The sequence below is a fragment of the Cervus elaphus genome, chromosome 20 (genome assembly GCF_910594005.1).
Source record: "Cervus elaphus chromosome 20, mCerEla1.1, whole genome shotgun sequence".
NCBI classification, from domain to species: domain Eukaryota; kingdom Metazoa; phylum Chordata; class Mammalia; order Artiodactyla; family Cervidae; genus Cervus; species Cervus elaphus.
In genome coordinates this window covers 138,913,622-138,927,146 of record NC_057834.1, presented here as the reverse complement: position 1 = coordinate 138,927,146, position 13,525 = coordinate 138,913,622, and the positions used below count along the sequence as shown (strand labels likewise).

Sequence of the window (13,525 nt, the reverse complement as noted above, 5' to 3'; positions counted from 1 at the left end):
AGCAAATTACCTTGAGCACACAGTACAGAATTCTAGTAGACCCCATGGTGTCCCCCTCACCCCCAATAAATGTCTATCCGAAAATGCCAACTGTGACCTTACTTGGAAATAAGACCTTTCCAAATGGATCAGTTAGCATGAGGTCACGATGGGTTGATCAGGTGGGCCCTAAATCCACTGACAGGTGTTCTTCTGAGAAGAGGGGATGGAACAGAGGAACAAGACACAAGGAAGAAGGACAAGTGAAAGCTGGGCAGAGGTTGGAGTGCCAAGGATGCCAGAGGCTCCAGAAGCCAGGAAAAGTCACGGAAGAATGTCTGTCTCAAGCTTCCAAGGGCAGCAGGCCCTGGAGACAATTTGATTTTGGACATCTATCCTCTAGACCTGCGAGAGAGTAAATTTCTGTTGTGAAAGTCACCGACCGTGTGTTAGTTCTGGCAGCCCTGGTCGCTGACACAGGAGAGCAGTGAGGCAGTGTGCTTTCACCGGGCAAGGTCAGCAATACACCTTCACCCTCCTATCTCAGGGCTATGTCACCTCTCCAGCTCTATGTCAGAACATACTCTGCAGACATCTTGACCCCCTTTTCCAACTCTTCCATATTCTAGTTCACTTATTTCAATTGTTTTAAACATGATCACACATCACAGTTTACTTGCAGAATCTTTAGAGAGATGTTTAGATTACTTCCCATTTTATTTTTTCAGTAATGCACATTATGCAATGGACATTTTTGTCCTACCTAAAGTCTATATCTTGAAGTGTGTTCCTGAGCAGAAAAGTACATTTTTTTTTCTCAACCTCATTAAATTTTACATTAATTTTATATAATGGAGGCTCCTTACTTTCCACCTTTCTTCACTTGTGTCATCCAATTACTGTAATCAACTCTAAAGCTAAAAGCCTTCCCTTTAAGCTGTTCTGCTTCCAAGGGACTAAAGGAGTCTATAAGGTATTCCAGTGACTACAGTATTGGCTAAAGATCAGCAGAGAGATGTTATTCATGCCAGTCCTTCTTTTCTGTTCTAATTTCTTCACCAAGCCTCTGTTGATCTGGATTGTCTACATTCATAGCTTCGAAGAGAACAGGAGTGTGAATTGTTCTTGCTGTAAATCATTCTGTCCTTTCACTTTTCTTGGTATGAAACTGTATCATGTAAAGTTGGTTTTTATTTATGCTCTTATCTAGGAAATTCTCGAAGTGACTGTACTAGTGAAGCTCTATTTAGAATGAATAGCATTGACTTATAGAGTTTTGATAATGCTTAACTTTGGGGGACAAAACTTGGGAGTGAACAAAAATGACAGTGGCATTTAGGCTTTTAACATGAATGGTAGGGGATTCCATGAGTGGATATGCTGTGATGACTTTTTCTGTAAATATATAATAAAAATACAAACACTATTTCTCTTATTCATACCAGAAAGGTGAATACTGTGGAGGGGGTCTGTGGCATCAACTTTAGTGACAAAGTCACCATGCCCTTGGGGTGATGGAGCAGGAGCCCAAGAGATCTTCGGCCCCAAATGGAACCAAGAGTTTACCTCCGACACCTGACCTCTCTCCGCTGTGAGAGGCACTATTTGTCAGATCTGAGTCACTCAAGCCAAGATTGTTCCTACTAATATCAAACTCACAAGGAGAACTCTTGTCCATGTATTATTATTGTTGTTGTGTTGTCATTTAAAACTGGGTCACGGGGTCTTCCCTCCTGAGCCACTGATTAAGACTTCGCCTTGCAATGCAGGGGAGTATGAGTTTGATCTCTGGTCCAGGAACTATGATTCCACATGTCTCATGGCCAAAAAAACAAACAAAAATAAATAAAACAAACAATATTGTAATAAATTCAGTAAAGAGTTTACAAAAAACTGGATCATGAGTACTGACCATATTGGTTGGGGTGAAGTATGAAAGAAAAAAGTTAAGGATTTAATTTCTCTTTGAAATAATCAGCCATAAGGACACAATGAATATTTATCCATCAATAATCTTTTATATACCAGCCATTGCCTAAGGTGTTTTATTTATGCACTTTATCTCTGATGAGCCTGGCCATAAGAATATATATTTTAATTGCAGTATAGTCGATTGTAAGACTAGGTTAGTTTCTGGTGTACTGCATAGTGATTTGACAGTTATACTCCCTCATGGCTCAGCTGGTAAAGAATCTGCCTGCAATGTGGGAGACCTGGGTTCCATCCCTGGTTGGGAAGATCCCCTGGAGGAGGGCATGGCTACCCACTCCAGTATCCTTGCCTGGAGAATCCCCAAGGACAGAGGAGGCTGGCTGGCTACAGTCCGTGGGGTCACAAAGAGTCGGACGTGACTGAGCGACTAAGCACACAGCACGTACATTATAAAGTGATCATTTCAATAAATCTAATAACCATCTGTTCCCATGTAAGGTTTTATATTAATAATACAATGACTAAGAATACATATTCTTTATGCTGTAAATTATGTCCCAGATTTATTTATTTACTACAGACTTTATGCCTGGATACTCCCTCTATCTATTTAGCCCCTCAATGCCTTTCCTTCTGGCAACCACCCTGTGTTCTATGTATGTATGAATCTGATTCCAATTTATTATGTTTTTTTGGTTTCTTTAAAAAGTCACATATATGTGAGGTCATATGGTATTCCTTTTCCCTAAATGATTTCTTTCACAAAGGATAAAACTGTCTAAATCCATCCGTTTGTCATAAACAGCAGGAAAGGATTTCATAATTTTATCATTGATTAATACTCCAGTGTGTATGTGTCTATTCAATTATATGTCACATATTTGTTCATTCTTCTTTTGAAGGACACTTAGGTTACTTCCTTATGTTGACTATTGTATAGAATGATGCAGAAAAAAATTGGTGTGCGTATATCATTTCAAAAGAGTGTTTTTGTTTTCTTCAGGGAAATATGCAGAAGTGGAATTGCTAGATCTCATAGACATCCTATTTTCAGTTTTGGTAAGTGGAGGAGAGCACCATACTGTTTTCCACAGTGGCCACAGCAAATTTCAACTCCAACAACGGTGCCTGATGGTTCCTTGTCTCCACATTCTTACCAATACTCACCATTCTTCACTTTTTTATGATAATCATTCAAATAGGTGTGAAGTGATATCTCAGTTTGCTGTTGATTTGCATTTCCCTGAGGATGAGTGATGCTGAGAGTCTTTTCAAGTGCATGCTAGCCATTGTATGTCTCCTTTGATAAAGGTTTATTTAGGTACTTGGCCAATTTTTAATTGAGTGGTTTGCTTTTTGTTTTGGAATTTTTATTTTATTGAAGTATAGTTGATTTACAATGTTTGCTAGTTTCAAGAGTACAACAAAGTAATTCAGTTATTTTGTTACTGTTGATCAGTCGCTACGTCGTGTCTGACTCTTTCTACCCTATGAACTGTACCATGCTGGGTTCCCCTGTTCTCCTATATCTCAAGAAGTTTGCTCAAATTCATGTCCACTGAGTTGGTGATGCTATTTAACCATCTCATCTCCTGCTGCCCCCTTCTCCTTTAGTCTTCAATCTTCCCAGCATCAGGATCTTTTCCAGTGAGTTGGCTTTTCACATCAGGTGGCCAAAGTATTGAACCTTCAGCTTCAGCATCAGTCCTTTCAATGAATATTCTGGGTTGATTTCCTCTGGGATTGACTGGTTTGATTTTCTTGCAGTTCAAGGGACTCTCAAGAGTCTTCTCCAGCACCACAATTTGAAAGCATCAATTCTTCAGCGCTCAACCTTCTTTTTGATCCAACTCTCACATCCATACATGTCTACTGGAAAAGCCATACCTTGGACTATATGGACGATCAATGGCAAGGTGATGTCTCTGTTTTTTAATATGCTGTCTAGGTTTGTCATAGTTTTTCTTCTAAGGAGCAAGTGTCTTTGAATTTCATGGCTGCAGTCACTGTCCACAGTGATTTTGGAGCCCAAGAAAATAAAATCTGTCACTGCTTCCACTTTCCCCTCTTCTGTTTGCCATGAAGTGATGGGGCCAAATGCCATATTCTTAGCTTTTGAATGTTGAACTTTAAGCCAGCTTTTTCACTCTCCTCTTTCACCCTCATCAAGATGTTCTTTAGTTCCTCTTCACATTCTGCCATTAGGGTGGTATCATCTGCATATCTGAGGTTGTTGATCCCAGAAATCTTGATTCTAGCTTGTTCTTCAACAAGCCTGGCATTTTTCATGATGTACTCCACATAGAAGTTAAATAAACAGTGTGACAGTATACAGCCTTGTACTCCTCCCCCAACTTTGAACCAGTCAGAATTGTCTCATGTTCAATTCTAACTGGTCCTTCTTAATTCACATGCAAGTTTATCAGGGGGCAGGTAAGTTAATATGGTACTCCTATCTCTTTAAGAATTTTCTTTTCAACAAATTTTGACTGTTTGTTGAGCTCACAGTCAAAGGCATTAGCTTAGTCAATGTAGCAGAAGTAGATGTTTTTCTGGAATTGCCTTGCTTTCTCCAAGATCCAACAAATGTTGCCAGTTTGATCACTGGTTCTTCTGCCTTTTCAAAATCCAGCTTGTATATCTGGAAGTTCTGTATGCTGAAGCCTAGTTTGAAGGAATTTGAACATAACCTTGCTAGCATGTGAAATGAGTAGTTGTAGGATCATTAAAACATTCTTTGATATTGTTTCTTGGGGATTGGAATGAGAACTCACCTTTTCCAGTCCTGTGGTCACTGCTGAGTTTTTCAGATTTGCTGACATATTGAGTGCAGCACTTTAACTGCATCATCTTTCAGAATTTATAATAGCTCAGCTGGAATTCTATCACCTCCACTAGCATTGTTTGTATAAATGCTTCCTAAGACTCGCTTGACTTCACACTCCAAGATGTTCAGGTTTAGGTCAGTGACCACACCATCATGGTTATCTGGGCCATTAAGATCTTTTTGTAGACTTCTTCTGCATACTCTTGCCACTTCTTCTTATTCTCCTTTGCTTCTGTTAGGTTCTTACCATTTTTGTCTGTTATCGTGCCCATCCTTGCATGAAATGTTCCCTTGATATCTCATTTTCTTGAAGAGATCTCTAGTCTTTCCCATTCTATTGTTTTCCTCTATTTCTTTGCACAGTTCATTTAAGAAGGCCTTCTTATCTCTCCTTGCTGTTCTTGAGACTCTGCATTCAAGTGAGGTATAGCTTTCCCTTTCTCCCTTTCCTTTTGCTTCTCTTCTTTGCTCAACTATTTGCAAAATCTTGTTCTTTTTTACATTCTTTTTAGATTTACTATCACGGGCCATTAAGTGGATTTCCCTGTGATATCTAGTAGGTCCTTCTTGGTTATCTCTCTTATACATAGTAGTCTGTATATGTTAATCCCAAACTCCTGATTGATCATTTCTCTGCCTTGCACATTTCCTGTTTGGTAATTATAAGTTTGTTTTGATATCTGTAAGCATATTTCTGTTTTGCAAATATGTTCAATGGAGTATTGCTCAGCCAGGAAAAAAAAAATGAAATAATGCCATTTGCAGCAACATGGATGGGCCTAGAGATGATCACACCATGCCAAGAAAGTCAGACAGAGAAACAAACATTGTATCACTCATATGTGGAATTCCCTTGCTTTTTCTATGATCCAGTACATGTTGGCAGTTTGATCTCTGGTTCCTCTGCCTTTTCTAAATCCAGCTTGTATATCTGGAATTTCTTGGTTCACATACTATTGAGGCCTAGCTTAAAGTATTTTGAGCATAATCTTGCTGACATGTGAAATGAATGCAACTGTATGGCAATTTGAACGATGTTTGGCATTTCTTTTCTTTGGGAATGGAATGAAAACTGACCTTTTCTAGTCCTGTGGCCACTGATGAGTTTTCCAAATTTGCTGGCATAGTGAGAGAAGCACTTTGACAGCATCATCTTTTAGGATTTGCAATAGCTCAGCTGGAATTCCATCACTTTCAGTAGTTTTGTTTGTAGTAATGTTTCCTAAGGCCCAGTTAGCTTCACACTTCTGGTTCTAGGTGAGTGACCACATCATCGTGGTTATCTGGGTCATTAAGATCCTTCTTGTATAGTTCTTCTGTGTATTCTTGCCACCTCTTCTTAATCTCCTTTATTTCTGTTAGTTCCTTACTGTTTTTGCTGTTTATTGTGCCTATGTTTTCTTGAAATGTTCCCTTGGTATCTCCAATTTTCTTAAAGAGACCTGTAGTGATTACCATTCTATTTTTTCCCTCTGTTTCTTTGCATTGTTCATTAAGAAGGCTTTCTTATCTTTCCTTGCTATTCTCTGGACCTCTGCATTCAGCTGGGTATATCTTTCCCTTTCTTCTTTGCCTTTTGCTTTTCTTCTTTTCTCAGCTATTTGTAGGGCTTCCTCAGACAATCACTTTGCCTTCTTGCAATTCTTTTTCTTGAGGATAATTTTGGTCACTGCCTCCTGTACAATGTTGCAAACCTCTGTCCATGGTTCTACAGGCACTCAGCCTATCATATCTACTCCCTTGAACCTATTCCAGAAAAACAAGGGAAATCCCAAAAAAGTCTACTTCTGCTTCATTGACTATGCTAAAGCCTTTGACTGTGTTGATCACAACAAACTATGGAAAATTCTTAAAGTGACGGGAATACCAGACCACTTCACCTGGCTCCTGGGAAATCTGTATGCAAGTGAAGAAGCAGCAGTTCAAACCAGATATGGAACAACAAACTGGTTCAAAATTGGGAAAGGAGTATGTCAAAGCTGTATATTGTCATTCTTATTTAACTTATGCAGAGTGGTATCTTATGGTGGCTGGTGTGTCAAGTTCATGGTATTCAAAGAAAATTTCACTCTGGGATCAAAGACAGGGTCTCAGTCATTGAGAGCTTTGTGCAGCAGAGAATTTACTAAAGTGAAAGAATAGGAAAGCTTTTGACATAGACATCAGAAGTGGGGAGAAAGAGTATGCCCCCCTCACTAGTTTTAGCAGGGCAGTATATACCTTTCAGTTGGCTGCTAAGAAGATAAAAAGAATACTTCAAGACTGTACAAGGTGGTAAAAGTTTTACCAGAATCCTTCTCCCACAGAGTACATCCCAAGATAACATCGATCCGAGATTAGTCAAGGAGAATGGGTTCTGGGCAGAATGTCTCTGTGTGAGATATATTGTTGCTGTGTAAGCAATGGATATGAGAAAACAGGTTCCCAGGCAAGACTTGTTACAATTATAATCATTAACATACAGACAAAGAAAACCATACCCACGATTAAGATATGTTACTGCTGCACATTCATTAGCTCCATATCTAAAGAAAAGCCAGTTCTCTGGGGCAAGATACATTGTTGCACAAGCCTTAATGAAAGCATGAGCAAGATATACTGTTGCCTGTGCAGCCTACATGATTAGCACAGAAGAATGTGAACAAAAATGTTCACCTCCACCTTAAAGGGGCCTTGGACTCCCTATCAACCTGCCTAAACCTTAACTCTCTCAAGAGTACATCATGTGATATGCCATGATGGACAACTCACAAGCTGGGATCAAGACTGCTGGGAGAAATATCAACAACCTCAGATATGCAGATGACACCACCTTAATGACAGAAAGTGAAGATGAACTAAAGAGCTTCTTGATGAAGGTGAAAGGAGATTGTAAAACCTGGCTTAAAGGTCAACATTCAAAAAACTAAGATCTTGGCATCCGGATCTCATCACTTCATGGCAAATAGTTGGGGCAACAATGGAAACAGTGACAGACTTTGTTTTGTTGGACTCCAAAATCACAGTGGATGGTGACTACAGCCATGAAATTCAGAGCAAAGCTATGACAAACCAAGACAACATATTCAAAAGCAGAGATATAACTTTGCCAACAAAGGTCCATCTCGTTGAATCTATGATTTTTCCATTAGTCATGTATGGATGTGAGAATTGGATCATAAAGAAGGCTGAGTGCCAAAGAATTGATGTTTTTGAACTGTGGTGTTGGAGAAGACTCTTGAGAGTTCCTTGGACAGCGAGGAGATCAAAATAGTCAATCCTAAAGGAAATCAAACTTGAATACCCATTGAAAGGACTGATGCTATGGCTTAAGCACCAATACTTTTGCTACCTGATATGAAGAGCTGACTGACTGGAAAAGACCCTGATGCTGGGAAATACTGAGGGCAGGAGGAGACAGGGGCAACCAAGGATGAGATGGTTGGATGACATTTGTCGACTCAATAGATGTGAGTGTGAACAAACTCTGGGAGATGGTGAAGGATAGAGAAGCCTGGAGTGCTGCAGTCTCCGTGAGGTTGCAAAGAGTGAGACTCAACTGAGCAACTGAATGACGGCAACAACAATTAAAAACTCAATGAAACTCAATGAAAAATCTTTAAGTTATGAAAATATATTTCTCTAAATATGAATGCATATTTCTCTAAACATGTTATACACATTGACAACTAACATGAAAATATGCTCAACAGCACTGATCATTATTGAAATGAAAATAAACAGTATGATAATACTTTGGAACTATCAGGATGGATATACAAAAGAAACAAAAGTATGTTTGTATGTTGTATGTATTAAATATATATGTTGACTAGGAGAAATTGGAACATTCTTGCACTGTTGGTGGGAATGTAAAAAGTACTATGGAAAGTTCTTTGCAGGTTCCTCCAAAATTAAAAAAAATTACTGTATGATCCAATAATCATGTATTTGAGTGTATATCCTGCCTCAATTAGATAGCAGTAACTATAAGAGATATTTGCACACCTACATACGCAGCAGCGTTCTTCATCATAGGCAGACGGTGGAAGAAACACAAGTGTTCATTGGAGAATAAAATGGTAAACAAAATGTTGTGGTGTATATATGAGGGAATATTATTTATCTTTTTAAAAGATGAAAATACTGATATTTACTATTTACTGCAACATGGATGAAACTTGAAGACATTTTGTTAAGTGAGATAACCAGACACACAAAAAGACAAATATTGTATGCTTTACTTATGTGAGGTATCTAAAGTAGTTACATTCATAGAGACAAAAATAAAATGTTGGCTGCCACTGGTTGAGGCAGGGGAAATAGGTAGATACTGCTGAGGGGTATCAGTTCAATTTTGCAAGATGAAAAAAGTTCTGGAGATTTGTTACACGAGAAGGTGAATATGCTGAGCACTGCCGAACTGTACACTTAAAAGCAGGTACAACAAAAACGTTGTTTTTTAAACACAATTAGAAACTTATAACCTTAAGAAAAGTTAGTATAGAAACAGAATTTAAAGTACACTATGGTCTTGAAATCCAAGGTGTTTATTCTACACTAACTTGATAATGTAACTAGAACTATTTAAGTTACATTTTGGAGTTCAATGACTAATTAACACTGAACTCAGGTTATAATCAGCAAGCAGATATGGACTGAGAACCTATTAAGTGGCAGAAGATTGCAAAGCATGTACAGAATTAACAAACCAAATAAAACACTTACATTGTACAGAGATCTTCGCTACAATCTGAAATGTAGGAAACATGGATGAAATGATAATCTGTAGTGTTTTAAAAATTATTTTTTCTAGATTACTGGAGAAAATTTATTTCACATAATATCTGACAAGCTTTCCTGATTTATTGCAAAGTCAGAATTAATGCTCTTTTTTACAAAAAATCATTGATTCCTTACTGTGTATACAATTAGATTTTATATAATAGTGATAATTGTACAGTTATTGAAGAAAAAAAATATTGTTCTTTTCTCCATTTCAAATTTGTATTAAGATGGTATAGGTACAAGAATATCTTTTTGAACCCCCATAGACTAATACAGGATAAATGAGAGAGAGAGAGAAGGAGGAGGACGAGGAGAGGGCATTGGAGGGGGAGGAGGGGACAGAGGAGAGGGAGGAGGGGAAGTGGAGGGGGAGGGAGTGGGGAATGAGGATGATGAGGAGGACAAGGGGAAAGTGGGTGGGAGAGAGAGCAATATTATAGCATGAGAGGATGAGAAGCGTGATATCATGGAGAGATAATTTGGGGAACTCCTCAACAAAAAAATATATCATATCAGATGAATACAGTAATATACTGCAGAGACAGAAATAATTTTGGAGAGCTCAAAGCGAAGACAAATGGGGCCAAGAATCCAGCAGATACCTTGGAGTGTGCTGGAAATAAGTGATGGTGAGCAGCAATTTGATGCTTGGGTGTTGGCCCCTCCCCACGGTTCTCCTGAGCAAGGAGATGGAGAACTATGATGAGAGACCACTCCCAAGTTCACTGGTCAAGTTCCATGTAGTGACCATGGGAGTGGATGATGCTTCCGAAGGAAGACACCATGAGGAGGCCACTGGGCTCTGAGTCCAGGCTGTGTGTTGGGTCCAGGGAGCATGAGGATGGATCTCTGAATGGGCAGGTCAAGATTGAGGGACCAGGCTCCTGGGGAGTGTGGGACAGGGATAGGAAGTTATGCTCCCTGCCAAGAAAGAGCACCATCTCTTACCAACCCCCAATTTCCTCTGCAGCCACCAGGACCATTACCTGTACTAACAGATGTCTGTGCTGACAAAGCACCAATTGTCAGGGTCATAAGTAGTCAGGACAGTGTCAGCTGCCAGGCTGTGTGGTAAAGTGTCAGCTGAGCTTTGAGAATCAGATACCTACGTTGACTCCCTGGGGTTCCCAGCTGCTGTCTGAGGGGGGAAACCCAGGACAGGGTGCACTGAGAGTCTCTGAAGCAGGGCACGGGTGCTCCCTGCAGCCTTGTTGGTGTGGTAGTATTGTGAAATGGAGGGGAAGGTGGAAGAACAACCACACCGCAGAATTAAGGGGAACATGGTCTTCCTAACTCCTCCCAACTGGCAGTAGTAATCTCAGGCTATCACCAAGGAAGATGTAAGGCTCATGTGCTAAAGCCCCCCTCCTAGGTGGTCCAGGGGAGCATTCTGAGCACATATTTGCATTAGATTCAGGAAAGAAGTGAAGGAAATGGCCAGAGACTTTGTCTAGTTATGTACCTTCACAGATAGAGTTGAACTTGGGACACATACTATGCCTCAAAGATTCCCTGTTCATCACTCTACCTACAAAGGTCAAGAATAGAGTCTTGCCCCATTGATGATGTTAATTTTCTGATGCCAAAGAAAATGTCTCATTCACTTTGTATCTCACACTTGAAATGCACGGACGATGGTATGTGAAGGGTTGAATGAAATGTTGGATGAAAGAATGAATTGAGGGAATAAGGAAAAAATTCCTCCAACCAAACCTGGTACCTCCCATGAAGCCATCTTGTCCTGACTTCAAAACACGTTGTCCTTTCTGGCCACCCTCCTTCACGTGGCTGTGTGTTTCTGCCCCAGTCTCTGCAGGGCATCCTTCACCTCCTTGTTTCTCAGACTGTAGATGAGCGGGTTGAGCATCGGGATGATGAGGGTGTAGAAGACAGAGATCACCTTGCCCTGCTCCATGGACTCCACAGCTCCCGGCTGGGCATACATGACAAAAACTGTCCCATAATAGATGGACACCTCATGTGGGAGCCACAGGTGGAGAAGAGCTTGTGTCTCCCTCCTCCTGAGCGCATCCTCAGCATTGTCCCTGTGATGTAGCCATAGGAGATGAGGATGGCAAGTATGGTGCCCACAATTATAAGCCCACAAAGGCCAAGCATGACCAGCTCATTGATGGTAGTGTCAGCACAGGCAAGCTTAAGTAAGGGAAGCACATCACAGAAGAAGTGGTCGATGTGGTTGGAGCTGCAGAATGGGAGGCTGAATGTGAAGCTGGTCTGCAGGATGGAGTTGAGGCAGCCCCCACAGTAGGTGCCCAGCACCAGGCGGGCACAGACCGAGGGGCGCATGGAGATGGGGTAGCGCAGAGGGCTGCAGATGGCCATGAAGCGGTCATAGGCCATCACAGCCAGGACGAATGCCTCAATGGTGCCCACCATGGAGAAGGAGAAGAACTGGGTGGCACATCCTGCAAAGGTGATGACCTTGGAGGAGGACAGGAAGTTGGCCAGGGCCTTGGGGTAGATGACAGACGAGTAACACAAGTCCACAAAGGAGAGGTTCTTGAGGAAGAAGTACATTGGGGAGTGCAGACGGGCATCCAGGGTGATGACCACGATCATGGTGAGGTTCCCCAGGACGGCCACCATGTACAGGGCCAGGAACAGAGCAAAGAGCAGGGCCTGGGTCTGCGGACCTCCCTCAAATCCCTCCAGCATGAACTCCTGCAGAGGCATCTCTGAGAGGTTTCCATTTCTGTGGGGTAACATTTCCTTGAACTGGGTGACAGGGGCAGAGAGTCAAGAGCAGGAGAGAGACAATGAGATGGAATAGTTCAATGTCACCCGGTGATCCTCCCGTGGATCACACAGACCCTTCCGTGCCTCACTGCCCACGGACCAACACACTATCCACTGCCCATTCCTCCTTTCAGATGTGCTCACACTGACCTGAAATTGCAAACATTTCTGCTGACTTGCACCTTGATAATCATGCACAGAGCCCTCCCTCTCTGGGAGATTCTGAGCTGTTGCCACGGGATTGTTCCAGGGCTCCTACAGAGCTGAGTGTCCATGGTGTAAGAACGGCTTGCATCTCCTGGTCATTTATGAAGGACATGCTTTCCCTCCCCATGGGGACACTTCTGAGTCATGCCATTTCTACGCCTTGTTTGAATATCTAATACTGCACGTTCTGCCCCTTATTTTAGCCCTCCTTTAATTTCAGAAATTGTTAAGCACTTTTTGCCATCCTGACTCAACCCAGTGATGGTCCTATCTCTAGGCCAGGCCAGGACCAGAGCAGGGACCAGTCCTCACCAGGCTAAAGTGGGTGATTTTTCTGTCACCCTTGTAGGCACTGAGAGATATCTCAGCTTCACTGTCTCTGAGATTTAACTATCATGGCAACCATCAGCAGACCTCTCTGCATCTTTGAGAATCTAAGGGTTCTTTCCTGCTAGGCCCTGATGTTAAATAATTGGTGGAGAGAGGACAGCCCAGCTCCATGGGCTGAGAACCTGCCAGACAGCGGCTGTGACACATTCAGGATGTGCCATGTCCTCCCCCTGTCCTTACTTCCATGCCCCTGGCACCTTGGTACACCCTGTGGGGTGATTGCTTGGAGAAATGGGAGCCACCAATATGGTCACATCTGCTCAATGTCTGGGTCCTCCTGGTGGGTGCTGCTTCCTGTCCTTGTCACAGTCCAGACCTCCCTTGTCTGCCACACACTCTCATGAAACATGGGGACCAGTTGTGCGATGGCCAGAGGAACTAACAGGATATGATGCAACCTAAGAGGAGGAGTGGGAAGGATGGATCATTAGCACAGAGCCACAGTGCCTCCCAGGGTGGGGAGGAGGATTAATGAGAGAGTGAAACCTGATTTTATAGAGTTTCATGTTTTCTAGAGGTCAGATCTGTAGCTGTCTGACTTTGAAAGGGTGAGTTCCCCAGGAGTGGGGGTGTGCAGACAGAGGCTGCAGGTCAGTGGTGCCTGTGGAGGAGTGATGACCCCCACGTTCCCTCTGAGACTGAAGTTCTCTTAGAAGGTTGTCTATG

At 41.8% G+C, this 13,525-nt stretch overlaps 1 pseudogene; it reads right to left on the bottom strand.

Annotated features, from left to right (window-relative positions):
- Positions 1-11,285: 11,285 nt before the first annotated feature.
- LOC122677646 lies at positions 11,286-12,232 on the bottom strand (annotated as a pseudogene).
- Positions 12,233-13,525: the final 1,293 nt, after the last annotated feature.